Source organism: Gorilla gorilla, chromosome 5 (assembly GCF_029281585.2).
Source record: "Gorilla gorilla gorilla isolate KB3781 chromosome 5, NHGRI_mGorGor1-v2.1_pri, whole genome shotgun sequence".
In the NCBI taxonomy this organism is placed as follows: Eukaryota; Metazoa; Chordata; class Mammalia; order Primates; family Hominidae; genus Gorilla; species Gorilla gorilla.
In genome coordinates this window covers 19,376,340-19,404,245 of record NC_073229.2, presented here as the reverse complement: position 1 = coordinate 19,404,245, position 27,906 = coordinate 19,376,340, and the positions used below count along the sequence as shown (strand labels likewise).

Genomic DNA, 27,906 nt, shown 5'->3' with positions numbered 1-27,906 from the left:
ACTCTCTGTTAGAAAATAATGGGTCAACTTCTTAGACTTTGAGGTATTACTATAGCTTTATCCAGCAGTTTTATGTTAATTCTTGCCCTGTTAGACTAAAAAGCCACCTTTTATCCTTATCTTTGAGAAAAATTTGTTATAGCACAGATTGTTTCTGCATCAGAACTATTCTTGAAAATTCTCTAAGTAACTTTTTCTTCACATTTTATGAATAGTAATGTTCAAAACTAATTGTGCAGTAGTTCAATTAATTGTGCAATTGTTGGTGTTCTGCAGTGCTCCCTCAGTCAGATCTGCAAAGGCATAACAGTTGTAGATTGGAGAATGACATCAGTGCACTTTACACGTAAGCAAAGGAAGGAAGCTTGCTGCTGGGTGGTCAGCCTTAGTCCAGTGTTCCATCCAAAAGAAGCATGAGCCAACTACACTGTGAAGCATGGGAAAATGGTTTTATTCTTTTCTGCAGTCTCTAGAAGAAGTGGCATAAGGGTGTCAATCACATGACCCAGAGCAGTAAGTCCAAAAGTTTCTCTACCATCCATCTCCCCAGATGTCTCCAGATTTGTTTTATCCCTCTCAGCTCCAGACTTTGCTCTGACATCCGGCCAAATCTGCTGTCTCCTCTCTCCTCTCTGGCTCTGGCCTCTGCTCTCCTTCCCGCCCCGGGTAGTCCTGGGATCAGGCAAACCGAACATCCTCAGGCAGGGGAAAGGGAAGGAGTTTTGCGAAAATTTTCTTTTTTTTTTTTTTTTTTTTTTTTTTTTGAGATGGAGTCTTGCTCTGTCACCCAGGCTGGAGTGCAGTGGCGTGATCTTGGCTCACTGCCACCTCCACCTCCCAGGTTCAAGTGATTCTCCTGCCTCAGCCTCCTGAGTAGCTGGGATTACAGGTGCCCGCCACCGCACCCAGCCAGTTTTTATATTTTCAGTAGAGATGGGGTTTCACCATGTTGGTCAGATTGGTCAAGATTTTCAAACTGACTTTTCAGGTCTCTGTCCCATATTATTATACTCAGAAATCTTTTTAAATGGACAAAAATAAATAGCCCACCTATAACATACAAGTATTACTTTCATTACAACAGATTTAATTTCCTAATTTTTTTTACTGCTGTTAGGGCCTTAACTAAGGCCTTCAGTGAAGTTGAGACATGTTCATGGTTTGGGGTTTTTTTAGGCTTGTTCATCTTGTGTCACAACCTACTGAGTTATCACAAAATCCAGGGCTTGCATAGACCCAGGGGCAAGGGACAGGGCTTCATAGTCACCCAGAGTAACCTTCACATCTCAATGTCGTTTCTGTCACTAAGTACAAAGAGCCTCGTGGCCTTTTAGTATGTGTATTTGAAGCTTATTAATGTGAATGAGTAAGCTTCCTTGTCAGATAGCTTATACCTACTGAATGTTTTCAAATTTCTCTCTACCTTGTATTTTCAGTAGTAATAAAATTACCACCTCTTAAAATAGCCAAGTATTTATTGTAGCAATGTTATCACTACCTATGTAAAACATCATGGCTTCTCCTAAGGAACAAGGAAAGGTTAAATTTATTCAGTGTGCATTTTATTATTTTGATTCACTAATTTTATTCAGATTCTATATTGCAAACAGTAAGAGAATCGTGCTCCTCCGTTTGGATTGTTTTTGACGTGTGGATCCTGACTTCAGTGTTTGTCTGATACTTGAGTCAGGCATTAGGGATACAGTGGTCAACGAAGCACCATACTTCCATACTTCCCTCAAGGGATGTATAATTTTGTGGGACATGCCCAAGTAAATAGATGATTAAAATATCAGAGCCCATTAAGACTTGCACCTGCACCCCTTGGAACCTCAGGAGCAAGATCTCCCAAAGGAAGGGATATCAGAGTGCTTTAAGTTGAGTGATTAAGTCCTGTTTGAGGTTTGGTGTTAAATAACTTGTTCAGAATTCAGCTCCCCAGTTACTCCCCTAGTTATACCAGTTTCTTAACCTTCTCCTCTCTCCTCTCCTCTCCTCTCTTTGGCAAGGTCTCACTCTGTTGCCCAGGCTGGAGTGCAGTGGCGTGATCTCTGCTCACTACAGCCTTGACCTCCCAGGCTCGAGTGATCCTCCCACCTCAGCTTCCAGAGTAGCTGGGACCACAGGTGCATGCTAACATGCCCGGCTATTTTAAATTTTTTTTTGTAAAGACGGAGTCCGACTGTGTTGCCCAGGCTGGTCTCAAACTCCTGGGCTCAAGCAATCCTCCCACCTCAGCCTCCGAAAGTTTTGGGATTACAGGCATGAGCCACCACACCCAGCCTCTGTGATCCTTTCTTGACAGAGAAATAATAATGCCTCCTTTACAACGTTATTCTGAGAATTAGACAAGTTCACACCCAAGTATGGGTAGTGCCTGGCCCACAGTGGACATTTAGTCAAATTATTTTATAAGTGTTTTATTTCATTTTGATCTATGTTCTCATTTCACCCGTACTTATCCCTTCCTAACAACTTCCTAATATTTGCCTTTGCCAAGAGTGAGTTAAAATCAGTAAGCTCTAAAAATCAGCCAGTTAGCCATGAGGCATGTCTATGCAAAGTCTCTTTATAAAGAGCATTCATCCTTCTATGGGTAATACGAAATTTGTGTTTGAAGATGGTCCCATTTTCTCTAAATTCAGGTTTTTATTAGTCCTAACAAAGTTGGTCTTAAGGCTTGGACTGCAAAGATATTATTAAAAGATTACAGATTTGAAGCTTCCTGTGGCCTCTGATGAGATAATAAAAATGTTATCTATTTGTCCTTAAGATAAATAAGTAAATGAATGTTCACAGAGCTTAAATTGCAGATGAGTGTGTTTGGTTATGGGCATCTGGAAACAGTGACTCCTACAGTACACCTATGTTTAGGCTTATTGGTTTGGTGTTTTATTTTTCCTTCATGCTTTTTAAATACATGTAACTGGGTCTTTTGCTGGGAATATATTTTGGGCTAAGTTGGTATAAGGTAGTAAATGAAAGAATTGGACCAAATTCTGTGAGTCTGGACTAAACTGGGTCAAATTCTCTTTCCTCCATGCAGTTTCAATAGAATTCCATTGGATTAATTTTACTCATCATAAAATCAGTTGTATTTCAAGCCTGCTTCAAGACTCTCAGATCCTTTTGATCCAAGCACAACAGCCTGTTGCTGTGCAGTCTGTTGAACTTGGCGGCGAGGTGTAGGGACCGGGATTTGTGTTTGAAGTTAGCCCACTTTACTCCTGCTCATCAATATTTCAGGACAGCTGGGATTCTCTAAAAATCAGCTTCTGCCAAAAAAAAAAAAAAAAAAAAAGTTGCTTTGAGAGGATTGCACCAGTTCTAAATTATTATTCCTACAGTACTATAAAATTGTACAAAGGCCCCCATGACCATTAGGAATATTGGAATCTGGTGACTCATCTTTCAGTACTAAGTTGAAAGGAAAGGAAGTTATGACCAGCAGGGTTCATTTCAGAGGATATTCACAGCGGGACGTTATTCTCCCAGCTGACAATTCAGAGGGCTTAAGGCCACGTGGAAGAGCCATCACCACATTTGACTTGAGGTGGCCCCACCTGGGTGTGAGGGTGCCAGGGAGACAGCAGAGGGGAGTAGGCCCTAGAGTTCAGCTTTCACACGCAGGCACTCAAGCTCATCAGGCCCAGTGGGAGCAGTGGCCTAAGGAAGTAGGCAGAAGGCTCGGCAGAGTCAGCTTGAGGAGCAGAGGGCTAGAAGCCCAGGCCAGGGCCCAGAGTAGCACAATAGCAGAAAGCCACGCCAGCGAGAATAAGCAGCGAGAGCCCAGGAGCCGGGCAGCAATCTGCACACTGGGCAAGGACCACCAGCAGCAGCAGGAACACAGCCCATTCTGAGCTCTGTCCTTCACCCGGGACCTGAACCAGCAGCAAGGACACCTGGAGGAAGGACCTCGAAGGCAGGGAGCCAGGCAGAGCTGGAGACCCCTTCGTGAGGCCTGCCTTGGTTCCCTGAAACACAAGGCCATTTTCTTACTGTTGGTCAGCAAAGAGCTTTTTCTAAACAGCAAGCTGTCATGTGCCTTCTCGATTTCCTTCATCTTGCAATCATGTGTTTTCCCACTTAAGGCGGGTGCTTGGGATTCGATGCTTTTACAACACAGATTGGTTTTTGTCGAACTGCAACAGTTTCAGAGAAAAACTCGCTCCCCACAGACCATTCTTCAAACTCAAACTGTGTTCAGAATGAGATGTGAAAGGAAAAGGAAAAGGGAAATCTGGTTCTAGTTTTTAAAATATAAGTTTGGTTCCTTGATGTAATTTGTAAATCCTGGGTTACAGTTCAGTCTCTCTGATTAAATGGAATCATCACCTTGGTGTATAACAAAGCAAAACAAGATGGCAAAGTTCTTCTGAGTCTGACATCTCACCAGGCACTAGAACTCCTGTGATGGCGTGAGTGAGCCCTGCAGCCTGGGGAGGTGGCAGTGAGCCGTTGTGTGTTGATGCTGCCGGCACCTGGGCAGGAGACGGGCAGAGGATGGGCAGAGCAGCGCAGGAGCCAGCTCCTGGGCCTGGCACCCAGCAGCCCCACTCTCCTCAGGCAGGCGGAGAGGCTGGGAAGCAGGAGGGGAAGGAGAGGGTTTATAACTGACCAAAAGGCTCCTGGTGCTGCAGACAGGCAGAGAGGTGGAGGCCCTGCCATGCCGTCCTCTCCCAGGCCAGCAGAGGAAGCACTCCCAGGAAGCTGTGGGGACACCGTTGCCACTGCATGAGTAACCCATAATAACAGTAGTAGTTGCCATTTATTGAATACATTCTGTGTGTCTTCTAGCATCCTTGGTACTGTAATTCAACCCCTAAAAGAATCTCTGTGGCCCTACATAGTATTATTGCCATTATACAGATGGGGAGACTAGGGCCTGGAGAAGTGATTTGCCTGAAGTCACACATTGCCAAAGGATTAGAAATCATTATTTAGAAAACAAAACTTTTACTTATCAAACTTACTTATACCAAACACAATTGCCAGCATGTATCTTTACATATAAGCCAGGGACAGGCTGCAAGCGGAGCGAGAGTGTTGGATTCACTTCACTCTTTTTCGATTTGGCGTCCATTCCCCACTTTGAGTGAGGCGTGCTCACAGTGGCTCCTGGCCTGAGAGAGCTGTTGGGTGGGATGTGTCCTCAAAAGACTAAACTCAGAACTGGACCACACTGTGCCTTTGGTGGCCTTCAGCCAACCGAGGCAGGATTTGGGAAAGGTGACTCTCTCCAGCAGTTTTGGTACCAGCCTGGCTGTGTCTGGTGTTCACTAAAATATGCCTGATATGACAGTCACAGGGCCGACTTCCACTCCGCTCTGTGCCCTCGAAACACAGACACTTCGCTCAGTTACATCTGTGGCCTTCAATCAGTTAAAGAAGAAATTGAATTTGGTCAGTGTTTTTTTTATTTTACCACTATCAGTTAGAGGGACAGGTTCGCATCCATGATTGAGTCATGCTTGTGCAGCTGCTTATACGCTGTTCTTGGGAGGGGATGGGAAACACAAGAGCGCTTTTGGGGTCATTTCCTATCAGAGGACATTCCTTTTCACACAGACGCACGCTCATGGAGGAGATGAGGATTGTCTCTGCAGGGGTCACACGCACTGTTTCTCGCTGGAAAATCACAGACTGTATCAAAAACTTTCCTTCCAGAGTCATTGTCTCTAGAAGCTTCTCAATTCACACACAGTTACCTTTATCTGTGGTGGCAGTTGGAGGCAGAGGGCCCAGGTAGAGTCCCAGGCTGTTAATTCACCTGATCTGTGACCTTGGGCATTGGCAAATTCATCAGGATGCCACAGGAGCACTTCCAGCTCCAGAAGCAGGATACTTCCCCTGGCCAGGAGGCTGTGTTAGTGGGACTGGGCTAGAATGGTCAGAACTGGGCCTGGGCTCAGAGGGGAGCATCAGGGGATGAAAGACCCTCCTCTGAAGTTTCCAGTAAGTGGAGCCTTGGACAGAAAGTCCTCCAGCATGACCCTGAGAGGGCTGCTGGAGGAAGGCTGTCCTCGTACCCAGAGGCATGTGGACGGTGGTGATCACATCTGGTCTGATTTCTAAACAGAGTACAGCTCATTTCTCTTGAGACCCCCACTTGAGCGCTCCCTCCTCACTCCCACCCCAGCCAGGACTGGTCCAGGGATCGGCATGGGAGGCCACGCCAGCACTGCGAGATGATGGGGTAGGCCTTTGAAGGGCCAGACACGGCAATAAGAAACCTGAACCAGGAGGGCAGCAGGGGTGTTGGGGTTGGAAAAACATTTTCAGGCATATTTCTGCTATAAGAGAAAAAAAAAACAAGAAAATGCAAGGGGCCAAGTTCTGACTGCAGAGCTGGTACAGTCCTGGCCCACACTGGTCAGGCTGCTGCTGTCGACGAGCTTTGAGGTCTGAGCTGCAAACGTCAGCAGGCTTTTTCCTGGCTGGCAGGAAGGGAAAGTTCCCTCCAGTGACAGACAAAAATAATGGATTTGGGGCAAGTCTAGGCCTTCAGAGGTTATAGTGAAAATTAATGGAGGGCCACGTTAACTAATGTTACTCTAATCCTGCAGTTTGAGACATTGGGCTAAATTTCTGTTTTATGGCATGTTTTACAAACTAACCTATTTTAGATCTTGGAACACTCCAGGCTGGAGTAAGTTCCAGGTCAGGAAGGCTGCCCCCTCCTCTTGAATTCCACAGTTCCTTGGCCAGTCCTCAGCACAGTGCCTGCCGTTCCACTCGTCTGCTGTCTCCACTGAACCTTTAACATCAGCTCATTTATCTTTCAGGTGTTATAATAATTGACTTCAATCAGTATTCCATTATCCTAAACAGGCAATTATCCACATTGTCACTTTTGCATTTGCTCTTTTGACCTAGGGGTCACAGAGGCCCTAGTGTAACAGAATCCAGCACAATTATTCCCTTACCTGTCATATAAATAGTCATCCCAGCAAAATGAGACCCAAGGGGGCTTTTCGTGAGGTGTTGAGAAGGCCAGTCTAACTCGATCCTTTATTCAGCTCTTTAAGGAATGCAGTACTGTTTTGGCACTCTATCAAAATAAAACAAAGTTCCATTTTTCAGCTTCTTTTTTTAATGCGTGCACCCCTGAGCTTACAAATGCTTCTTTGTGGCCCTCTTTATTGAAATTTCCATTCAGCTCTTCCATCTGTTAGCTGTGTTTACCTCTATTTCTAGGGAAAGAATTCAGCATTTCACCTTTATTTGGGGTGTAAGGTCATAAAACTGTCTGGATTATTTCAGCTATATTTATACCAAACTTAATATTGCTTCTTTAACAGGTTTAAAGCTTTTAATTCCCTGGTTCGTTATTCATGGTGAGCCGTCTGCTGAGAACAGTTTGCGTTTTATAATGGAGAAGGTACTTTATACCCTCTTGCTATCCCTCCATCCCCCGAAGAAGAAAGTGCTCCACAAATGTGAATTTCATCCAGAGATCATCTAATTTAAACTCTAGTTCTATTCCCTGCACATGCCTGCTGAATGCACATAATTGCATTTCAGGAGCAGAGACTTGCTCAACATTCTCCTTTTTCCTAGAAATATTGATGTCATTACAATCTCGGGAAACTCTTTTCAGAGTGATGGTGTAACTCACACTGTTGAAGTGGAGTCTCCAGATGGAGCTGGTGTGTGTGTGTATTTTCTTAATTTTTCAAAACAAAGTGACTTCAGCCTTCAGCAGTAAATCTGGAAGTATATCAAGAAGAAATATAGAAATAACATAAAATAAAAACATAAGCAGATTAGTTTCTTTCTAGAATTGCCACATTGAAAAAAATATCACACATCCTCCGAAGCAACATGAACATTAAGGAAGCAGTGTGGAATAGTGGAATGAACATTACCTTTGAAGTGGACAGGATCTCCAGGCCGCCTAGGAGCTGAGCTATGTAGGCGCAGCAGTGCGTCTCCCCTCCGTCTTCTGCCACCCAGCAGGAGCCATGTAACCTGTTTCACCGCTGGCGTGAGGATTAGGGGTATGGCGCATGCCCATATGGTGCCTGGCACACAGTAGGCATTCATCAGTGAGGGGCTTTATTATCATTATGCCAAATTTTACAGAGTAAAATGTGCCTAGAATTAGTGTCTAAAGCCATTTGTTTTCACACTCATGATTATCTAACACCTCATCTATCATCTGGGACCTCTGGCCAGATCCCCACCTACAGATGCTCTTGTTGTTGCTTCCTTAGTTGATGAGGTTTGGGCCACATCCCCCCAGGACTTGGCAGATCTTGGGGGAGAAGAGTGTCAGTCTTCACCCATATATCTGCGCATTTCCTGTTTAATGGTCTTTCAGGGCAGGCAAGTTGAGTGCCCAGATAGAAAGGAGCAAAATCAGTGCTTTGACAGTTTACTTAGAGGCAGGTTTCGATGGTGTAAATCTGAAACAGAGCCTAAGAGTCCACATATTTCACTCTCAAGTGATGCCCACAGACCTTCTTAATTTTTTTAGGGACAGGGTCTTGTTCTGTTGCCCAGGCTGGAGTGCAATAGTGCAATCATAGCTCACTGCAGCCTCCAACTCCTGGGCTCAGAGTGATCCTCCTGAGTAGCTGGGACCGCAGGTACATGCCACCATGCTCAGCTAATTTTTTTTTTTTTATTTTCTGTAGAGACAGAGTCTTGCCATGTTGCCAAGGCTGGTATCAAACTCCTGGCCTCAAGTGATCTCCATGCCTCGGCCCCCCAAAGCACTGAGATTACAGATGTGAGCCACCACACCTGGCCCCACAGGCCATTTTTTGAAAACCAAGGATTTAATATTCCAAAAATTCTGTGTGGGACATAATTCTTCGTAATAATGGCGATGCCTTAGATTTAACGAAATCTTAAATGAAAATTCTATGTATTTTTGCATCATTTGTTCAAAGAGAGGCAGCAACTGTCCTCTGACTTTCCAAACTCGATGGAAAGAGAAATGGTCTTTATTCACTGCCCTCCCATGAATGGTTGAGAAAACTCTGTGTCTTCTTGAGCCTGGTGTATAGTCAACTCCGGATTCTGAACGGTCACGGCTTTCGTTGGAGGTTGATGCAGGCACTGAGTCTCCGAGTCCAGCTGGCTGCCCGTGTCATTCCATGATGGTAGCAGTGCAGAGGCTGTGCTAGTACAGCACAGGAGGGGACAGGACACCCACTGTATTGCTCAGTAGAATATTATCATAAAACCCCACATACCTCCCATCTCCCTTTTTTTATTTCTCAAAAATAAACTTTTCTTTTTTCACAATAAAGACAGAAAAGAACAAATGTTCATTTTAGAGAATTCAGAGAACTTGAAGAAAAAATAACTATTATGTAAAGACAGCCATCTATTACTCATATTTTTGAAAAAGTGTAGGATAATTTCTCTGTATTTCAAAGAACTGTGTTTTCAACTCCAAGCCACAGAAGTTTCTAGAAGAAAAACAAAAAAATTTCATTTCACAGCAACATGGAAACTATCTGGCAAAACACTGCCTTTTTTATATCCCTGGATCCCTGGAGCAGGGCATCAGGCCAGCTACAAATCGCTCTATATACACAGGCTTCAAAGTAATGTGTTTTGACCCCTGCTAAACATGAGGTCAAGGAAGCTTCAAAGTATAGTGGGTCCAAGCACATCATGTCCAGTGAGAGTGCCATTCTTACAGACATCTTTGATTTGTATACTTGTGGTAATTTTCTGGCAAGTGACAGTAAAGTGTTTTATCGTAAGAATCAACATATTAATATAGTTTTTCAACAGAGTAAAAGGAAAAGGCACCTTCCTCTAAGACACTCAAAGATGCCTTTGAGCTAGCAGCCACCCTATGGAATTGGTGGTGGTTATGCAGTGTTTGTCTTTTAATATTTGCATAGTTTTGGCTCTTCCAGTATCTCCAAATACCATGCAGATAGAAAGGAAGACGTTGTATGACTAAAGAAGATGAGTAGTGGGGTCTTACCAAGGTTGCCCATAAAACTCCCCACCTTCAGCCATGCATGCGCTTGCTAGCATAATTCTCTATCTCTTCTCTAGAAGGCTTGGTATTTCTGAAGAACTTCATTCCTGGGTCCTTGATTTATTATTACTTTTCCTGTCAATCGTATTAGCTGTTACAGATTTTATTAAGTTGTTGTCCCTAACAGACTTGTCTTTCGGAATAAGCCAAAGACAGGAGGCCATCGAGCAGGCTCCGCTTGGAAATTTCTCATCCCCTTCAACTCCCCCTGGAATGGGCAGTCATTTGCCTGGTCCCAAAGATATTCCTCGCTAGTCAGCCTGGCCTTGCCTCTGATGAACTGCTCACCTTCAGCTCTCTGAAACTCAGTTCCCTTTCCTCAATCTCCAGTCTTCTGATCCCTGAAGTTACATGCCACACTGATTCAATCAGATGACTGCAGTGATGACTGATGAAAGTTTGCTTCTTTATAACCACAGAGGAGAGCTTTGGAAGCTGTTCCTTCTTTAGGTGAAGTCGTTTCCACCCCAACATGAGTTAGCATGCCTTTCTGCACATATGTTTTCAATGTGACTGTAGCCTGAAACATCTTTCCTGGATATTTGGTGAGACAGACAGAAGGACGAGTGTGTGCATTCATGTACATGTTTGTCTGTGTGTCTGCACATTTACACACAATCATCATTTGGGGATGCTGATGGGCCCTAATCCACTTTAATAACACAGTGAGAGATTGCCTCATGCTTTGCTTTATAAAATATGAAAACTATCTCCAGCTGTGAAGGAATGACCCTCATAATTCATCTGAGAGCCTGCCCCTCTTCCTTGTGGGATATACTCCATATCTCATATCAACTCATTGCTCTGAGTGTCCTCCACAGATGCAGAAAGATCCTATGATAGATGCTGTGATTTCCGCAGCGGGGGTGGTTAGTCTGTGACATGTGAGTGATGAGGCACAAGTGAGTTACGAAGACAGTACATCTCTCCACACCAGATAATATACTGTCCTTTATTCTGCAGCTATGTTTGTATGAACATTACAGCTAAGAAAAGAGATGAGGGAAGTAGAATTCTTATGGTTTTGATTCATTTATTTATAAGGCCTTTCCTCTGATATATTCAGCGCTCTTTGGGAATTTTTTAAGGAGCAACAATGGTCATCACTTTCTTCTTTCAAGATTTTCTTTAATTAATTTTTATACGTCATGTTTGGCTTCAAATAGTTTGTCATTTCTGTGCTTTAAATTAAAGCTACTACTCAAAATTCAGTTTAGTTCCTGTTTTTCAAAAATGTACAGTGTATAGTGGTTTGAACTTTTGACCCAATAGTAAATGTTTGAAGTCTGAGATACTCATAAACTGTTAATGGATTTGATATTTCTTAAAAACAAGTCTACACCCTTTCATGTGAAACTCTCCTGGGTGCTTCCCAAGGAGACTGAAATCTTGATTAACTCTTTCCTTCTTGGAATAAGATATAATTACCTCCATGGTAGTTTCTTCCTTGCAAATCCTCTCAAGAGGAGTGAAACGGTTAGAATTCCTGTGTCAGACACTCCCCACGGAGAACTGGGCCAGTCCATCTGACAGCCATCGACGCTGCTCAGCACAGGCCTGTTTCCAAGCCAGTCGAGCCCTTCTCTGGCCCACTGTGAAGCTGTCACACCGCAGATGCTCAGATTTCCCTCCGATGTGCACGCACCTGCCCAAGGGCAGCCCTCTTCCTCCATGAGCGTCACTCCGCAGGTTGTAGTCCCCAGGCATCCCCAACCACTTTGTGAAACGATTTAGCACCAACATGTATTTCATGCCTAACACGTAGACATTGCTGAGCGCTAAACATTCTAAGCAGTGGTCAGAGCTTTCGTTAATAACCTTGTTAAGAGAAGAGAGTTGTATTTAGAGAATTATTCAGTAAATGCTGTTACTTTCAAGGAATATCATAACTATTGAGAAAGACTTTGGTGAACCCAAATAATATAGATGTTGTTCTCAAATAGTAGACTTCTCTTAAAGTTAAAAAAAAAAAAAAGAGGACCCTCTGTGCATTTTCTAACTGCCTTGAATGCATATAAAATGTAAAGGCCATGCTCTGTTTTTCCCCTTGAATTTCTACTGCCTTTTTTCATCATCCAGTGAGTTAGTCTAAACCCTCCTTGCCAAGAGCCTCCTCTGTCCTTGCAGTTTGCTTTAACCCTGCCATTTGAGCCTCATGTTTGCAAATAGGGATTAGCAGGCTCTGTTATTCACAAAGTAAGAATATGATTTTACAATATTGGTTCCAGCTAATGACAGCCAAAAGTTTTCCTGTGTAATCTTTTTAACTGCTATTTTGCTCTGAAACATCCATTTCAGCTTAAGCATGAGGAATATTAAACAGGAATACAGAGGTAGTATTTTCAATAAAACTCTCTTTCTAGAAACTAGTTGTTGCTGACAAGCCACCACCTACAGAACAGTGGAGAGGAAGCGAAGAGACCCTGAGTCCGTGCTTGTTTTTGTTTTTTACGTTTGGTATCATCACGAACCCTGACCAATTTTTCAGCCAGGCTTTGTCTGCAGTCATCAGCTGGTTTTCAAGGTTCTTATATGCCAGTCCCCACGAACGTATACTCCCTGGTGCTTTGCTAGTCTAGATAATCCAGCACATGATGGCAGATGATGTTGCACCCCAAACTTCAGTGGATGACCTCTGCATCTCTGTTCAAGCGTTTTTTACTTTAATTGAAGAAATAAGTAGAATTTGTAAAATGTCTAACCATTGTCGGATGCAGTTCCAGTACCCAGTGAAATCCTTTAATGGCCCCTTTGGATTTGAAACTTGCCTTTTCTCTTTATGTGCAGATTCAAATGAAGGGAGTATGCCATGTTTTTCTCTGGGGATTAAAAGAAAGGACTCAGGAAATTATGTGCATCAGAATTTCTCCACACATACTACAAGCACTTTCCAATTATAAGAAACATGTTTTTTCTTTTCTTTAGCATATTCCTTCCTTGCCCTACCCTCAGGGGTTAAAAAAGAGAGAGCTCATGCATTGGGTTTTGATTATGGTCTTCAATTCATTGTCTCCTTCTTCATTTTCCTTGTAACAGTAACTGAAAATAGCATGAGATTCTGGAGATTACAAAAGGGCAGTGTATACTTGGACACATTATTGTACTGTTTTCATAAATATCATTCTTCTAGTCCCTGTAAGCCCAGACCTCAGTAAGGCTACAGGTTTCCGCTCACAGGGCTGTTCTTTCTATTGCTGTTGGAAATTACACAAAAACCTTCTTTGCCTGCTCTTCCTTTTCTTTCTTAGACTCTAAAGTTTCTCTTGAGACTGACTGCCTCCTAGATATATGTTCGTGTTTCTCAGATAGCTCTTCTCTTCTTCCCCTTCATGAATTTTTACAGTATTCATAGAGCTGAGCTTGAGCATCATACTGTATCAATAGATGCTGATAATGTAGGATGCTTTTCTGGCTGGACATATCAGATATTGTCAAACGCCAGCTTTCAGTTGGACCACTTCTTATTTCTGCACTGTGTGACTTTGACAAATCAGCGAACATCTCGCAGGTTACAGTAAGATTTGCACAAAACTCAGAAATCTGTCATGAGGAACAAATGACATCTGCATGAAGGTGTTCTGCAAAACAGACAGTGCTATGTAGCTGTAGGATGCATGCATCCAATTTACTCAGAGGAAATGGCATCATCAGTGCACGCTATTGTAGCCACCATTGTATTGACTCACTACTATTTGCCTGGCACCGTTCCACGCACTTTACACTCCTTTTCTTGTGCGTTTTGTTTGGGCCTGCAAAGGAGGCACTGTTATCATAATTTTACAGCGGAGGTGACTTGCCAGCATCACAGTCATTAAGTAGCAGAGCTGGGATTCAAACCAGAGTGTGTCTGAGGCCCAGGCCTTCCTCATGGTTTCTTTCAGCATCCTAAGTTAGGTTGAAGAGAGTGAGGAAGAAGAGAAGACAAAGAAACCCCCAGCACAGCCATCCTCAGTGGGAGGCATCTGGAACTGAATATGATTTGTTTGACTGTCTGGTAGCTGACACGCTCCAGATTAATCACACTTTCAGGCTTAGATGGCTTCACTCCAAAAGAATATTGATATTTTAACACCAGGGAGGGGCTATTTTAGCATATTCTGTGTAAGAAATAAGTGACTATGCCTTATAAACATTTCACTTATTTATTTAATTTTAGTTTGTTTATATATCCTATGAAGACATGAATAGCTCATTATTTTACATATATCAAAAATATCTGGGACTGCCTGAAAATGGAAATTAAAATAACACTTTTCATAAACTCACAGGCAGAGCTCCATGCTGCAATGGCAAATGCCTCTTCAATTATTACCTTGGCAGTTTTCTTTCTTATTGGATCATCATTTTAAAATACCTTTTCAGAACAGTTGACTGGATGCTTTTGGTATGCAGACTCCTGATTAAGTGATCTTCTATCCTCATTAAGAAGACCCTTTTGGATGTTTCTGACTAATCCTCTGCCATCTCACTTTCACTTTCCTGGTATAAATTTTTGGTTTACTACTCAATGGTTGGCTCTCAAAACAGGAAAGCAAGTTTGACTTCATAAAACCAACAGCTAACACTTGCACAGTGGTTTACCACTTACAAAGCAAGTACTGTTCACTCTCATTGTCTCACTCCCCACACCGTGGGGTCACGGCAGGGACTCCAAATCACCAAGGAGGAAACGGCCATCCCAGAGGCGCTCTGGAGCAGCCGCGTTGATGGTGTCTGCGGCTTCACCCTATGTATGCTCCACGGTCAGATTCTCCACTGCCACAACAAGATTCGATAGTTCCTTGTGTCCCACACAGCTTTACGTACAGTGCCTCACGCGTGGTCTTCAGTAAACACATGCAAAATTGAAGCATCAGTGAGTGAAAGATCACTGGAAATTGTGGCTTTCTCTCTGATAATCCAAATTTCCTAACCTAGGGTCTAAAGCTGTCTGTGAATTTCCTCAAGTCGTAGGTAAAAATGTGTCCGTGTGTCGGCTCACACGTGTGTGCAGTTCTCAGGGAAGAAGAGATCCTCATTTTTCATCAGATTCTCAAAGGAGTCCATGACTCAAGAAAAGTTAATAATAAGTGCTTTAAAAAATTAAACAGAGAACCCCAAAATGTTGTAAGATTTTAGTTAGCATTCATAACAAAAGATATCAATCATTAGAAAGTTAGATTTAGGCTGGGTGCGGTGGCTCACACCTGTAATCCCAGCACTCAGGGAGGCCGAGGCGGGTGGTCACTTAGAGTCAGGAGTTTGGGACCAGCCTGGCCAATATGGCAAAACCCCATCTTCTCTAAAAATACAAAAATTAGCCAGGCCTGGTGGTCCACGCCCATAATCCCAGCTACTTGGAAGGCTGAGGCACGAGAATCACTTGAACCTGGGAGGTGGAGGTTGCAGTGAGCAGAGATCACACATTTTTTGGTTGTGGAGATGACACCACTGCACTCCAGCCTGGGTGACAGTGCAAGACTCCGTCTCAAAAAAAACAAACAAACAAACAAAAAAAACATTTAAACTCTGTGTTACCTAAAGGATATCAAAATTTTGTGTCTGTGCTAATTGATGTTGGTTTGTTAGAGCTTTAAACTATTGAGGTCGAAGCTTGGGCTTCAGTCTTCCTCCTGGCCAATTAATAGCCTCGTTAAGTGGCTGAGGATTTCACTGAGTCCTGCCAGTCCCCTTGAAAATGCCCATGAGGGGTTAGCAAAAGGGAAGGCAGGGAATTACAGAATGCCAAGCAATTCCATCCCTGTGCTTCCTGGGTTGTTTGTGTTTTCATAGCTTCAGTGTGAATATAACTTGGATTTTAGCTGAGAAGTAGCTTGACACAGGTTAAAGTGTCATTTTCTTTATTTCCTCCAGCTTTGAGAGAATTTGTTACCCCAGTATTGGACATTCCAGAATTCTGTTTACTCACAAGTTAGACTGCATACCTTCTGTTACACTGGTTGCTTCTGGGAGAAGGATCCGCTTCCTCTTTATCTCCGTAAACCCAGTTCTATTAGTGTCAGTTATTGTTGTGAAGCTTGAGTGAAAGTCGATCACACAGAATCACCAAGTCAAAATAAAAGACTTTTCTAGGAACGAATTACATCAGTAGATAACCTAACTTAAACTATAATATACTAGTGAATAATTTTTTATCACTGAGTACTTTTCTCTCTGTAGAATATAGTATAATCAGACAGAGTAAGCTGTTATTTCCTCTCCTGGGTATATTATTCTCTATCTTTTATCTCTTACAATATTGAAGGAATATTGAAAGGAACTGAAAATGAATAAGCACACAAAAAATGAGAAATATAAGCATAACTCTTTTAGTCTGTAAAATGTCAGTAGTTAAATAGGAGTTGTGAAGTGCCAGTTTTTACAAATTATGAATATTCAAAAGATACAAAAACATGTTTAAATCAAAGCAAAATATATAGATTGAGTATTCCTTATCTGAAATGCTTGGGAACAGAAATGTTTTGGGTTTTGGAGTATCTGCATTATACTTACTGGTCGAACATCCCAAATCCAAAAATCAGAAATGCTCCAATGAGCATGTCCTTTGGACGTTAAGTCAGCACTCAAAAAGTTCAGATTTTGGAACATTTCAGATTTCAGATTTTTAGATTGGGGTACTCAACCTGTATATTATGTGACAGTGACTAACAAGAAACTTTTATTCATGAAGGAATGAGTAAACGTAGTACCTCCTTGGTTGAAGCAGCAGTTCTAAGGTATGTACCCAAGTTTGAATTCTTCAGTATCTTATCTGTCATATATTGGTAGTAGCTGGCAATATTGATCCCTTTTTTGGAACTGTTCTTCCAATTAAATTTTTAGAAGCAAATGCTGAAATCACCATCCTTGCACTTTTTGAACATATCCTATTAATTATACTGTCGTTCTAAATATTTACAATGTATTCTTTCAAATATTTGTGGATATAATAGAAAGCATGTCTCTATGACATTGTATGCTTTACTGAAGTGACATTAGATATTCTCCTGTTTACACACATTCATATGGTTAATGACTCATGTTACCTATTAAGGTTTCCTGTTTCCTGATTTAAAAGATATTTAAAGGCCTCAGTACTGAAATGTTTATTTTTTACCTCTGGATCTCCTGCTTCATATAGTAACATATAAACAGGCTAAATACCTATTTTAACACCGCCAGACCCACTTTTTACCTTTATTATGAAACTAGGGTTTGGTCAGCTGAGGGCAAGCTGTATGCATAACATAGCTGGCAGTATAGTCGGTGAGCTGTCACCGAGAAGAGAGTCAAAATGTAAACACTGAGCAATTCTACAGCAGCTTAGAGCTGGGATTAACTGGGATCACCTAGTATTCTGTTTTTAATGAAACTCTCTCCCTTGTATTTTCATGTTTGGGAGAGAGTCCAAAGTTATCTCATGCTAATTTAGTTAGGCAGTGCCCTCCGGGGATGTCACAGGCTTCCCTGACCTCTCCAGAGAGAGATTCAGTGAAGGGATGAGGAGAATTAAACATTCCTGAGAAATTGGAAAGCAACAACCCCCAGAGAATTTGCAGAGAAACTCGCTCCAGACTCGGCTGCCAGAGACTCAAGTCACCTTTTCAGCACTTGCTTAACATCTCTCTCAGTCCCATCTGGCTTGACTCAGAGGTCAGTCTGGGAGACTCGGGAGTGGTGGCAGCTCAGAGAAGAATTCAAGGGAGGGCCACCAATAGCACATTCTGCTTTTGTTGCTTGTTTTTATCTGAAGTACATTTGAAAAGATGGACAGGGCATAAGGTTGAAGTAATAACTTGATTTTGCTTGGCCATCTTTTTTTCCTTTTAACCCAAAATTTACTTTAAGGTGAACTGGTATTTTTATTTCCTAAATAATAAGTTCCTTGATTCTTGATGACTGAAACTTAAGAGTTGTTGTCGTTTCTATTATACAGGACCTCTGTGACTAATTATTTTGTAATTATATTAGCTATTTTACAAAGGATATTTTCTTTTATGCGTTTAATGAAATTTGGGGGGTGGTGGGTGGATAATATGTTTCCGGTTTTAAAATCATATTCCCTTTGTGGTTTACATTTCGTATATGAAGAATTTCAGAAAACTAGGAAAACAAAAGTATTATTAAATATTGAATCTGTATTATAAACAAATCTAAGGAGCTACATTTTATAGTTTGTTCATTTCATTTTCTACTGAACAGAATAAAGTTCAGTGTGCCCTACAGCTGTGGTGTGAGAAGAAGGTTTGGGGATCCCTGCTCGATTTTACACTTAAGTCAGATTCAGCAGGAAATAAAGAACCCTTACCTGGTGCTCCTTTAGGCCAGATTGCTGAGCTGGGAGACCTAGCTGACCAGATCTGGCCCATTGTCAGGCTTTGTTTAGTCCAGTCAGTGTTTCAGCCCGCAGTTAACATTTTAGAGTTTGTTGGGTTTTTAAAAAACATAACGCAGTTTTTAGCATGTTCGATGTGCAGCTCCTCTGTGTAAGCAGATCGGGTGAGACTGGTTCAACATCCCCAGGTGGGAACCGTCTGTGGGAAACGGGGCGCTTGCTGGGCCTTCTAGAAGGGGAGAGCCTCTGCAGGCTGCCTGAGGTGAGCTTACCTGGGCTCCGGAGGCACTGGAGTAGCGAGGCCCACCTTAGACTCCTCCCGAGCCATACACAAGAGAGAAATCACTTTTCAAAGTAAGCGACTTTGTTCATTAGAAAGTGAGTTATAGCAGATATATAAATATGACACTCATTTCTTCATTGGCTCACATTAGGATTCTCAAGATGCTTTTCTCTCTCCGTGGTGGCCTACAAAGAGACCTGGCCCGGGAGACGGAAGGTGTGGGTTCTAATGCAGAGCCTTTCCCCAGCACCTGAAACAGCTCATGCAACGCGTTTCCTGAAGCCCAAATGAATCTGCTGCCTCGAAAGTTCTGTGATCTTTGCTCCTGTCCAGTTTCCAGTGACTCAATGCACATCAGCTTAAATTAGCTAACTTCTCCTTGCTTCTGTGCCACACACAAAAATTAATCATGGAATCAGGTATCTTGATGCACTGAAAGAGTATTACATTTAAACAGACGGGCAGCGAATCCCTTTGTGAAGATATGAATCATCCTGAGCTTCACATACCCACCCTCCATTTCACATGTGTCGTTTTCATATAGTGCAGCCGGTCTGCCCACTGGGAGAGAGGACGTTTGCAGCTGATTTCTGAAGTAGAGGAGTTAATAAAGGCTCCAGGCATGTTTCGAAGGACCCAGGTGAAAGCCTTCTTACATCCTCGGCCCTTTGCTTTAGGGCTGAAGATAGGACAGAGAGAAGAGTCCTGGGCTGAGTCTCGCCAGGGCCTTCTCAAGGCCTTTGCGTTTGTTCTGCTATTTCCTAAACCTTTCTCCACTGTGCCGAAAGAGTTAAAGGACTCCAAGCCCTAACCCTCCATCGGGGAGTGTCTCGGGCACCAGAGAGAATCTGGCACAGGACATGTTTTCATGGAACTGCTTATCAAAACTAAGCTTCTGCCGTTTCATTTAGACGGGGTAGATTGGGTGGAAAACTGGCCCAGGGACCAGGAAATTTGCCTTCTGTTCCTGCTCAGCCGCCGCGTGACCCTGTTGCAGGTCAGTCCTCCAAGCATGTCTCAGTTTCTCCATCTGTAAAATTAGACAATGAAATGAATGTTATTTATAAGAAACCTGAGGGAAATCCTTCTGATTATCTTCACTGAAACAATGCGAATGAATATTTTTGTGGGGGCTCTGCCTTGCTCTCTTCCTGGGCTCACTCTTGCCTAGCGCCTTCTTATCTGCTCGAGGGGTTTTTCTGACCACAGCCTTCTCAATGCTTGTTAATGGGTTGTGTTCCCATCTCACCTTCTTGTTAACACCATCCCCAGCTCTAGGAAAAGAGGCGGTGGCCTTGGGAACTCTTTATGCCAAAATAAACAACAAAGTTTGGAAACATTTAGACCAAGATAATTAGGAAAATGGTGTTGAATAAAAGATAGCATTAGAATTGCTATCATGCTTAAGTTAGAATCCGGTTCCAAAAAGCACAATCTCCAGTTAACTGATCTGTTGTAAATTTTTTTTTTCTTTTTGGTTTAGTTTTGTTTTTTAAAAGATTTAAATTGTTTAAATCTTCTGATCACTCCTGTCAGTTAAGGTTTCTTCCTCACTGAGAAGTCACACTGGGGGGGGGAAAAATGTGCCCACAGCTGTTTACTATTTAGCAACACTATTAAAGGAACACTATTTAACAATAATTCATGAAGCTCCCTACTCAGAAAAAAAGACGGGCTCCTCTGAAATATCTACCTATATAATATAAATTTATTTTCTTGAAATTGCAAAAACCCGCATGTTGAGACAAACATATAAATTGCCAGGATTTTTGTGTTCTTTCAGAACTTAAATATAACCAAACGATTTTGGGCAAGGAATCAGAAATTCTTTAGAATGGAAATGTTGAAACCCCAGATTCAGTTCTAAAACTCATCTTTCAAAAAGAATTCATGCTCTGAAAAATGCAGCGTTTTTATGTTTGGTATGATAACAGCCCCATGGAATTATCACATCATATCTTGACGATCGTTACGGAGCAGTGATGATCTCTTAGGCATTAACCCAGGATTTTCTCCAATAATATTATCATTTATAACAGCAATAACATTTCGTAGATCACAGAGTGCTTTTAACATATTATCTGATGGGATACCTAAAACCCTATAACCTGTGTAAGAAAATCAAGGGTGAAATGAGTAAGTTGTCTAAAGTGACAAGCCTATTCCAGACAGGGCCCAGCGTGTTAGGACTTCAGTCCGAGTTCTTTTCACTACATGATATTAAGACTATCCTTTATCATCAAATATTTTCCTGTAAAAATAATTCATTTGGAAAGATGAAGAAACACATAAAGCCTCCATCTCTTGCCTCTGTGAACCTCTCGGCTCTCACATCCCACACACGGGCCTCCATTTTGGGTGCATGTTTTCGTATTCACCCTCACAGCACATTCCCAGCTTTAAATAGTTGCCTCCCATCTTGTATGAATGTACATTTGTGATCACAGAAAGGCCTTCTCAGTTACCAGCACTGTTTTTACTGCTGGGAACAAAATCATTTCAAACAAACAGCTTTTTTTTTTCTTTGCTCCTTCACTCTTAACCCCCAGCCTCAGTAGCACTACGAGGAGATGTACCGGACAAGCAGGAGGCAGGCCTACAATGCCCGCTCTGTCTTTCCTCCGCAGACCCTCCAAACTAGCAGGGGTGCCTGCCAAGAGGGGGTGCCTCAGCTCCAGTGGATCACAGCTTCAGCAAATGGCACTGTTCCCTCCAAGGGAGCCCTCCACCTGTGCCCCCAGTGTGGAGACAGGGAGCACTCTTCACTCTCAGGAGTGGATGTTCACTACTTTCACTGGTGGTCCTAGCAAAGTTTCAAACTGAGCTACTGAGTGGGAGACAGATTCGTACCAATGGAGAAACTGGTTCTTCTGCTTTCTAGATTTCATGCCACCATGATGACTGGGATGTCCCATTGTTCCCCCTGGGTAAACCGGAAATCCATTTTACTGTTAGAAATACTTGATCTTTAAAAAATCTGTTTATTCTGGAGTCAGTCACACACAGGGCAATCTATGTGAAAGAAAAGAAAAAGAGGAAGGAGCAGTTGCATAACTGTCATACATGTTCATTCTCACACTGACCGTGGTTTTTAATGTCTGTCCACCTGCAGTCTGTGGCCTCGCCAGACAGTAAGGGCAGCGCCCTGGAAGTGGGGGATTTATCACTTGCCAGTAGGTTTACTCTTGGGGAGACACTGGGGTTTTATCTCCATGCCCTTGGAGAACTGACTTACTGAATGCTTCCCTTAAAGACCTAAGTCACTGGTTCTTCAGCCCCTTTGCATAGTCCTCTCACTGAAATCAGAACTGAATTTGTTCTTTTTCATTTTTGGTTAAGAAGATGCACATTAGAAGACAGCTTAGAGCAATGGGGCTGACCTAGTGGGAAAAGACACTGGTTTCTTTTCGCGTTTCTGGATGGCCCGTGGCCCACATCTGCCAGCATCTTCGCAGGTGTCCGCAGCACCAGTCAGCCTCACCCACCTTGTCTTTCCCTTTGCAATCTTAGAAAGAATTTAGTAGAAATGGGAACCGAAGATTGAGCAGAAAGTATAATTACCACATGTATTTACCAGCTCATTTTCAAGAGCAGTAAAAGTATACTAAACATTCTGCTTGTACATACACTAGCACTTTAAAACTACCAGCTTTCTAAAACATAGTTTTGATTTTTGGAGCAAACATTCAATTGCTATTCTTTGATATTATTGATTTATAAACAAAATGATCAGCATTCCCTAATGTCTCGAAGCAAAGAAATTAGGGTAACACGTTTAAAATTTATCAGTTTGAAACTTTCTAAATCCTCTTACCTTAATAATAACCACAATACACTGAAAATATCAAGTTCTGTAAAAAATGAACAGGGACGTGAATGTGTTGGGCTTGGTATGCTTTATTTTGAAGACGCAGCGTGTTTCTCATCTTCCCAAGGAAGGGAAGGTTGAAATCATGAAGTTAACATCTGCCTTTTCATAAACACCACCTCAAAGTGCTCTTTCTCTTAGGTTGGAGGCTGAAAGAAAGAAGCACAAATCTTCCCTGGGCCAAGAGTTTCATCATAAGCCCTGTGTGATCAATAAGTACATTGTGGTGGTTATTTCATAGCTGATTAACTTATATGTCTACAAGCCAACACTTGACTTGAAAGGCTGGTCGGGTTGCTCGCCGTGCGATCGTGGCCTTTACCAGCCTGCCCTGGCAGCCAGCTCTGGGACTGCTCACTCCTGACCACAACCTGGGTACAGCCCTGAAGTTTCGTCGTGAGTAACCCGTCAGCAAGAGCCCATGCCTCTCTGAAAGGGTATTTTGTCTTTTTTGGCAGTACCAAATGGCAAGATAATTAGTGTTAGGGAGGGAAAAAACAGAATTGAAAACCACATCCGATACCTGGTTATGGACTCTTCAACTTTGTGGAGGCAGAAAATGTGGTGGCTTTATTTTTCTTAATAAATGCAGACGGTTATAAGCAATTGAGCATTTAATGATGAGATGATGCTGAAAGGCCTAACTTAATAAAAATTTCCTCTGTGTTTCTCACTTCATGGTTGAAACACACTGTGCTTCTCGGCTTTTTCTGTAATCAGGTTTATATCAGATTGTCCTTTAATTCATGTCAAGATCTTACATCTTAGTACTTCCTCTTAGAGTTTCTGTATTCCTCCTTGCAAAGTCTCTGTTTCATTTTTAGGGAAAGGGTTTCCTATAGTTTTTTTTTCGTCTCCAGTGTTGCTTTTAATTTCACCAATTATGGAGTAAATAAATCATTGTGTACTTGGAAGAAAAATTGGCAGGAGAGCAGAATATGTTAAGGACTCTTGCTTTTCATTGTGAGCGAGATTTCCCAACTGGAGCGTCTCTGTTTTATTTTGCCTCTGGCTAACATCTGAAGATCAGTAATAAAGCTCTATGCAAATACTTTCATGTATTAAAAGAACAATATTTTGACACTCATTGACACAAGCAAAAAAAATACAACATTAAATTAGTGTTCAGGAAAACAATGAAGACATTGTTCATTCACATGAAATGAATGTGAAAAATGCTGTGTTATATTAACAGAAAAGCTTGCTCCTCAGAACTCAACCTTTAGCATTGGCGTAAATGACATTACTTATGGTGCTGTATAGTATTAGACAGGGTTTCTTGTTAACAATCTTGAGCAGTCGTTGATAACTTGTCAGACTACTGAGAATTTTAGTCACCAAAAAATAAATGTTCATTCACAGTACCTGATAATTTAAGTTTCTCAAAGATTTTTTTAAATTATCTTTTGGATATTTTAGAGTTTTCAAATACTTGATAAGTTAAATACTTTAAAAGTGTTAATTCGTTGTAGGCTTTTTCTACTTGTTTTTCCAGATTTCATCTAGAATTAAGTAGACTTAATTTTTTAAAAACTCCCTTGATCATCTATAATGTGTTTTTAAAATAATTGAACTTCAAGGTACACTCTTGATTTTTATTCTGAATCTTGGAGAACACAGGGGGCCTTTTGTTTAATTTTCAGTCATGTGGACAGGCCCTTCCATGGAAGGGGAGGTTTCTCTAGATGACTGCATGTATGTAGTAGAATTTCTTTCCTCCTTTATCACTACACTCAAATGTTACAGTTATAATCATTGTTTTCTTAAATACAACTGGCTTCCCTTTTCATCTGTGTTGATCCAGGACATTGCAGAGTCAGCATCTGGGAAATCATTATGCCAACAGACCATCCCAGTCCCGGGTGAGATCAAGTTAGTGAGAGCAATTGGACCACCCGAAAGAACAAAGCTCAGATACTCCTCATAGTGGGACATTCTCAGATTAGCAAACAAAAATTAAAAGAAGAATGATTAAATCTAATTATATTCAGCATGTTTTTCAGAGTACTGAGTGGAAGAGTGACTTTTAACTTGACATCTTGATTTTTGTGAATGAAGACACTGGGGAAACACATTTGAAATGAGTTTTAACCAACAAGTTGCATAGGACACTAGGTCCCCAGTGACAAAGACGGTGCATGTCCCAGCCTGCCATCTTTAGAGGTGCTCAAGGGTGGACGGTCCTCGGCGGTGGGGACTGCGGGGGCCATGGGTTGATGGCACCCTCATGAGGACCCTGAGTACTCCTCCTCCTCTGGTGTGCTGGGTTGTCTCCTCTGTGTTCCCACAGCTCCTTTCACACTGGCCCCTCTCCCATCATTTTGGTGGCTGGCTGGGCAAGTGGCCATCTTCCCCACTGGATACTGAGGTCAACAGGTGGTGACTTATCCCCCCTGGAGCTCTCTTCTTACCACTGAATACAGAGCTGATACACAACTGGTCCCATATACTCATGGTCCAGAAGTCCTATTTGCTCTTTATCCAAACTTGTTTGCTAAAGTAGCAGAAAGCAACTCAAAGAAATTCATGGAAAACGGGATTTTTTGTAAGGAGCCTCAGGGCACCTCGCAGGAATGGGAAAGGAGGATCTGCTTTCCTCTGTGTCTGCACATCTCCCTCACTCCCTCCCTTCTCGTGGGCTCCCTTTCCCACTCTGCTGCCCACACAGGTCTTCATGCCTCCCAGTCGCTCCAGCTGGCTCCGCCCCAGTGACAGTCTCACGGCTGGGTGCTCAGCCCTTTCCTGCTGTTTCTGCCTCTGGGTCTCTTACGGCAAATGTCTTTGACATTCCCATTGGCCCAGAATATGTTAGGTCTCCATCCATGGAAACCGAAGGGTGTTGGGGGGTGGGGGGCTGGGGTGCAGTAGGCACAGGGACACATCACGTGGTTTAAATACACCTGGCTTGACTCCTTCATCAAGAGCAGTGTGTGGGGACAGTCTTATTAGGAGGAAGGTTTTAGAAAGGAGCCATACCTGATAGTTCCCTGATAACTACCTGAAGCCTCTGTCCCAAAAGTTATTTCTTAAATCAGATTTGGACTTTTAAAACCCTTTTTCCTATATAAATGTTTAAAGCACGTAGGCCAGGCACAGTGTCTTCCTTGTCTGTTCCTACATGGTCTATCACCAGACTCTAACACAGTGCCCCGCAACTAGCAGGTACACTGTAAACATTCATTTCTTGTCTGGTCAGGTCCCCAGGTTAGCGCACAAAAGTCCACACAGCTATTTGTAACCAGCATGTAGAATAGAGTTTCAACAAGAAAATGTATTCTACACACAGCCATTAGGAGAATGCACACGAGCATCATGCAGTCGCAAGAATACAGGAAAGGGAGTTGAAGTTCCAGCCCCAGCTCTAACACTTAGCAGGTGTGTGACTTCAGGTGAACCATTTAATCTCTCCAGTTTCAGCTGCTTCATCTTTAACATTTGTGGAATTGAATGACAACACCTCTAAGGCCCCTTCCAGCTATTAAATTCTGTGGCTGTGACTAACATAATCAGGATTTAATTCACTCCACCCTATCAGTCTTCCTTCCCCATACTATTTATGGGTGCAAGAGTTTGGTTGTGGAGATGAACTACACGTTCTCCCGGGCACCAGTAACTCCCTCAAGATATGTAATCATCATTGTCATCATCCTGATGAAAAAATTAGCCGGGCATGGTGGCGCACACCTGTAGTCCCAGCTACTCTAGAGGCTGAGGCGTGAGAATCACTTGAACCCGGGAGGCAGAGGTTGCAGTGAGCTGAGATCGTGCCACTACACTCCAGCCTGGACGACAGTGAGACTCCGTGTCAAAAATAATAAATAAATAAAACATCCCCCTGAGGTAGGGATTATTATTATTCTTTGAGAAAAGGCTGGTCTCTAACTCCTGACCTCAGGTGATCCACCTGCCTCGGCTTCCCAAAGTGCTGGGATTACAGGCGTGAGCCACCGCGCCTATAATCCAGAAGTCACCCAGTGAATAGTGGGGCTGGAGCTTAGACGCGGGTTTCTGATTCCCAGCCCAAGCTCTAGACACAGAGTTTCTCAGCACACTTCCCAGATCAGCAGCCTCCTGCTTCACCCTGGAACTTGCACATTCTCCAGCTCCACCCAGGCCTATTGAATCTGTAGCTCCAGGCCTCAAGGGGGCCAGCAGCCTGCGTTCTAATCTTCCAGAGGATTGCAGTGCACACTTCTAGCCTGACAGATGATTCTAATGCACGCTAACGTTTCAGAACACCTACCCCCTCTTCAGCACTACATTTCACCAAACTCCAAAGGGTTTCTCAGGTGTTTACTCCCAGGTATTCCAATTGGGGAGGGAGTGTGGTATGAGTGCCCATTTGTGGATGGATGAGGCAGGCAGGCATTCAAACGTCAAGTGCCTGTAAATTAGGAGCTAGTTGTACTACTTTTCAAACACTCACTCTCTCCCAGTTGTCATCGCTGATGAAATCACTACTGAAGAAGTCAGGAGGTGGAGATAATGACCAAGAAGGGAGGAGGGGCCATTATTCCTCCAGCCGTGCTGTGGAGAAAATGAGGAGGCCTTCTCCAAGAAGCCCCAGCAGAGGGTTTTAGCAGGATGAGCAAACAGGATTAGAGTAGGGTGTCACATAGCAAGGTTCCCTCTCCCTCTTGAACATAAGGCTGGCTCTGTAGCCCCACACAGCCCAGCGTGGTAGCCACAGCCTTGTGTGTCTGCTGAGCACTCAAATTGTGCCTCTTCTGAGTGGAGATGTCCTGTGAGGACAAAAGGCTACACTTCAAAGTCTTGGTACATAGAAAACAACGTGAAATATCTCAATCATATTTTGTATTGAAATGGTAACATACTGGATATATTCGATTAAATGAAACATCAAATTTAGCTTCACCTTTTCTTTTTACTTTTTCAATGCAACTGATAGAAAATTTTATATTACATGTGGCTCACATTATATTTCTATTGGGCAGTGCTGTTTTAGAATAATCCTGAAAGTCTTGTCTACATCCACCTTAATGCACGCACTGTGATGTCCATAAGTTGATATTTTCTGGTAACAGTGATTGTCAGCGCTTCAGCCGAGAGACCTAGTGGGCCTAGAATCAGTTCAGAGGTTAAATTCCCAAGGTCAGAGTTAGACCAAGAGGCAGAATCAGGTGGTCAGGATGACTAGCTTGAAGAATAAGGTCATAGAAAGGTCGTAATGGCTTCCCAGGAACAGATTTAGGTAGCACAGTCAGGAGCCAAGAGCATGGAGATGAAGGATCAGGTGGTCATGAGTGTAAAGAAACTTCCTCCTGCATGCCCAGAGCTTTTATGTTGTTCCTACTGGGCCAGGAACTAATTCTAGAATGGCTTACCCAGGTATCCGAGCGACAGAAGATAATTGGAAACACCTGGCTGAAGTAGGTGGCTTGGCACGCTCCAGGAAACAACCACTTCTGGGA

General features: G+C 42.7%; 1 protein-coding gene and 1 long non-coding RNA gene across 6 annotated transcripts in view; one reads left to right on the top strand and one right to left on the bottom strand.

The window, feature by feature from the left end:
- The window catches only part of GMDS (GDP-mannose 4,6-dehydratase), a 623,184-nt gene that overhangs the window by 461,133 nt on the left and 134,145 nt on the right, over positions 1 to 27,906 (top strand). The window lies entirely within an intron of this gene.
- Positions 732 to 27,348, bottom strand: LOC109027369 (uncharacterized). Of its 2 annotated transcripts, none has more exons than XR_008680832.2 (7): positions 26,901 to 27,348; positions 18,297 to 19,636; positions 15,934 to 16,025; positions 7,869 to 8,024; positions 7,619 to 7,710; positions 6,927 to 7,051; positions 732 to 3,275 (listed from the first exon to the last, which is right to left on the bottom strand). It is a non-coding gene; the product is annotated as an uncharacterized lncRNA (long non-coding RNA). The 2 variants fall into 2 exon arrangements; XR_008680833.1 differs by lacking the exon at positions 732 to 3,275 and adding an exon at positions 6,681 to 6,823.